Here is a 4,521-nt window from a genome sequence, read left to right as displayed (position 1 = left end):
ATTTTTCTTCTTCCCTACCTTACACACCACAAACAAAGTGGCGTGCGATGCTGCAAGCAAGCATAATGATTATGCCCGCTTGCAACATCTTTATTATCGAATCATCAAGCAAAGGATAAGCTTCAGTGGATCGCAGTATGGCAGCTGCTCAACCACTTACAACACCTTGCCTGTTACAAAAGTCGTTTACAATTGATTCTAGGCTTTGTCATTGTATTAAATAATGCTTTTATATGTAACTAGCGCGGCATCAGGTGATCAAAGATCCTCCCAATTTACTATGTTACAAATTACATTGGCATCACATCCATTGTCGTTTATAAAGTAAATTATAAACTTTAAATGGTTTAGAAGCCATACAATGCAAATTGCCCCTTATTTATCATTGCAGTCCAGCACGGATACGACCTTAGAGGCGTTCAGGCATAATCCAACGGACGTAGCGTCATACCACTGTTCGCTCGAACAAGTATTGTGCCATTGGTCCGTACCTGCGGTTCCTCTCGTACTACGCAGGAATGCTGTCGCAACAACGTTTTGTCATTAGTAGGGTAAAACTAACCTGTCTCACGACGGTCTAAACCCAGCTCACGTTCCCTTGCATGGGTGAACAATCCAACGCTTGGTGAATTTTGCTTCACAATGATAGGAAGAGCCGACATCGAAGGATCAAAAAGCGACGTCGCTATGAACGCTTGGCCGCCACAAGCCAGTTATCCCTATGGTAACTTTTCTGACACCTCTTGTTAAAAACTCTTTAAACCAAAAGGATCGATAGGCCGAGCTTTTGCTGTCCCTGTGTGTACTGAACACCGAGATCAAGTCAGCATTTGCCCTTTTGCTCTATGTGTGGTTTCTGTCCGCACTGAGCTGGCCTTGGGACACCTCCGTTATTATTTGAGAGATGTACCGCCCCAGTCAAACTCCCTACCTGGCAATGTCCTTGAATTGGATCATACCTGAGTAATTGGAGTTATACCAAATTTTCAAATCAAAAATACATAAATGCACCGTTTTATTAAAGAATTTGTTTGCGATTATATAACAAACTCGTGATACTTTGATCAAGAAGCTTGCATCAAAACCCAATACCATAAGATATAATAAATATATCCGTATAATGGCTAGGAAATGATACACGTTCCATTTAATCAAGTAAGTAAGGAAACAATAAGAGTAGTGGTATTTCATTGGCGATACCAAACCGAAGTCTAATATCTCCCACTTATTCTACACCTCTTATGTCTCCTTACACTGCCAGATTAGAGTCAAGCTCAAAAGGGTCTTCTTTCCCCGCTAATTATTCCAAGCCCGTTCCCTTGGCTGTGGTTTCGCTAGATAGTAGATAGGGACAGTAGGAATCTCGTTAATCCATTCATGCGCGTCACTAATTAGATGACGAGGCATTTGGCTACCTTAAGAGAGTCATAGTTACTCCCGCCGTTGACCCGCGCTTACTTGAATTTCTTCACTTTGACATTCAGAGCACTGGGCAGAAATCACATTGTGTCAACACCCGCTAGGGCCATCACAATGCTTTGTTTTAATTAGACAGTCGGATTCCCCAAGTCCGTGCCAGTTCTGAATTGATTGTTAATTGATAATCGTTATAATTAATAAGAACTAATTGGTTTAACCCAATTAGTATTCTTAAAAATTTTAGCAAGAAAGTTCCACAATTGGCTACGTAACTAAACTATCCGGGGAACAAGTGACCAACATAAATGCCAGACACTCTATTTACCCAGAACGAGCACATAAACCATGTTATTGTTTCCCAATCAAGCCCGACTATCTCAATCTTCAGAGCCAATCCTTATCCCGAAGTTACGGATCTAATTTGCCGACTTCCCTTACCTACATTATTCTATCGACTAGAGACTCTTCACCTTGGAGACCAGCTGCGGATATTGGTACGGCCTGTTGAGAAGTTTGCGTGTCCCCACCATAAATTTTCAAGGTCCGAGGAGAAAATATCGACACAACAGTATATGTCATGCTCTTCTAGCCCATCTACCATATCTCTCTGCGAAAGACTTCCATGGTAGTACGGCTATAAAACAGAAAAGAAAACTCTTCCGATATCTCTCGACGGCTTCTTTATGGTCGTTCCTGTTGCCAGGATGAGCACGAGGCCCATATTTAATAACAAACGGATACTCAACAGGTTACGGAATTGGAACCGTATTCCCTTTCGTTCAAAATTATTCAAGTATATTAATTAGCTTGATTTATATAATATAATTATATTTGTATGGCATTTGTGTTTTACTTGAAAATTTTCGGCTTTCGCCTTGAACTTAGGACCGACTAACTCGTGATCAACCACTGTTCACACGAAACCCTTCTCCACTTCAGTCCTCCAAGGTCTCATTCGATTATTTGCTACTACCACCAAGATCTGTACCAATGGCAGCTCCATGCAGGCTTACGCCAAACACTTCTACGCATACCATTGTACCTTCCTACTCACTAAAGTTTCAAAATTTATATCACAAGTAATATAAATCATCTACTTTAGCGGTAATGTATAGGTATACAACTTAAGCGCCATCCATTTTAAGGGCTAGTTGCTTCGGCAGGTGAGTTGTTACACACTCCTTAGCGGATTTCGACTTCCATGATCACCGTCCTGCTGTTTTAAGCAACCAACGCCTTTCATGGTATCTGCATGAGTTGTTAATTTGGGCACCGTAACATTACGTTTGGTTCATCCCACAGCGCCAGTTCTGCTTACCAAAAGTGGCCCACTGGGCACATTATATCATAACCTTGAACTTCATATCAAGAAAGTTAAGGTTCTTACCCATTTAAAGTTTGAGAATAGGTTAAGATCGTTTCGACCCTAAGGCCTCTAATCATTCGCTTTACCAGATAAGATTATTTTATATAACATTAAAATGCACCAGCTATCCTGAGGGAAACTTCGGAAGGAACCAGCTACTAGATGGTTCGATTGGTCTTTCGCCCCTATACTCAATTCTGACAATCGATTTGCACGTCAGAACTGTTTCGGTCTTCCATCAGGGTTTCCCCTGACTTCAACCTGATCAAGTATAGTTCACCATCTTTCGGGTCACAGCATATATGCTCAAGGTACGTTCCAGTTAGAGGCATAAATAATATAAATATCATTATACATAACTATATAGAACGCCCCGGGATTGTGTTAATTAGCTATAAATAGTTAAAAAACTAATCCCATTATTAGTCAAGTTAATTACGCTATTAGGTTTATATCCCAATAACTTGCACATATGTTAGACTCCTTGGTCCGTGTTTCAAGACGGGTCCCGAAGGTATCCTGAATCTTTCGCATTGTTAATCATACAAGTGCATATAATAAACACAAAAATCAATGATAATTATGCCATTATATAATTCCGAAAAATTAACGCACTGTATTCATATAAATCTATCAGCACTTTATCAAATTAATAACATTTATTCTGTGTTAAAATGCAAGCAAATTAATTTGAATAAACTATAAGTTATATTTTATGATAAATTTTGTATGCTAATAGATTACAATGTCCTTATATGGAAAAAATGCACACTATTATCATAATATTGTTTAAATATTACAATTTTAATGATGAATTTTCCATAACGGATATTCAGGTTCATCGGGCTTAACCTCTAAGCAGTTTCACGTACTGTTTAACTCTCTATTCAGAGTTCTTTTCAACTTTCCCTCACGGTACTTGTTTACTATCGGTCTCATGGTTATATTTAGTTTTAGATGGAGTTTACCACCCACTTAGTGCTGCACTATCAAGCAACACGACTCTTTGGAAACATCATCTAGTAATCATTAACGTTATACGGGCCTGGCACCCTCTATGGGTAAATGGCCTCATTTAAGAAGGACTTAAATCGTTAATTTCTCATACTAGAATATTGACGCTCCATACACTGCATCTCACATTTGCCATATAGACAAAGTGACTTAGTGCTGAACTGATTTCTTTTCGCTCGCCGCTACTAAGAAAATCCTGGTTAGTTTCTTTTCCTCCCCTAATTAATATGCTTAAATTCAGGGGGTAGTCCCATATGAGTTGAGGTTGTGTATAACTTTTTTTGCAATTAATTCTTTATATATAATGATAAAACATTTTATTAAATTCGTTATATATTTTATATATTTGTATGGCATTTGTTTGGTCTAACGAATCAACGAAGAATAATAATATTGTCAACGGCTTTCTATTTACTAATCTTTAATAAGAGACAATTCTAGATAAATTTTTTATGCTAGACATTTCTCAGTATTATTTGATTGAAAAAGAAAATATTTCTCTTCGTTTTTCACATTCAAATTATTTACTAATGTGAGATAATGTTTTTCATATATTTGTTAATATTATGAATAATATAATAATTAAATTATTATTATCCAATAATATACCATATGCTTATAAAATTTCATTATAAAATTTATATAAACAACTTAATTAGCATAGTCTTACAACCCTCAACCATATGTAGTCCAAGCAGCACTATAAAATTAATTAAAGTACA

General features: G+C 37.4%; 2 non-coding genes across 2 annotated transcripts in view; both read right to left on the bottom strand.

The window, feature by feature from the left end:
- Nucleotides 1-96: 96 nt before the first annotated feature.
- LOC119558854 lies at nt 97-4,067 on the bottom strand. The gene has a single exon (XR_005220477.1). It is a non-coding gene; the product is annotated as a large subunit ribosomal RNA (ribosomal RNA).
- Nucleotides 4,068-4,468: 401 nt separating this feature from the next.
- The window catches only part of LOC119558859, a 179-nt gene continuing 126 nt past the window's right edge, over nt 4,469-4,521 (bottom strand). The window contains exon 1 of the ribosomal RNA XR_005220482.1: nt 4,469-4,521. This exon is cut by the window's right edge and continues 126 nt beyond it. This is a non-coding gene — a ribosomal RNA (5.8S ribosomal RNA).

The sequence above is a fragment of the Drosophila subpulchrella genome, unplaced genomic scaffold (genome assembly GCF_014743375.2).
Source record: "Drosophila subpulchrella strain 33 F10 #4 breed RU33 unplaced genomic scaffold, RU_Dsub_v1.1 Primary Assembly Seq144, whole genome shotgun sequence".
In the NCBI taxonomy this organism is placed as follows: domain Eukaryota; kingdom Metazoa; phylum Arthropoda; class Insecta; order Diptera; family Drosophilidae; genus Drosophila; species Drosophila subpulchrella.
Note: the sequence above shows the minus strand (reverse complement) of the source record. Positions and strands in the feature narration are given on the sequence as shown.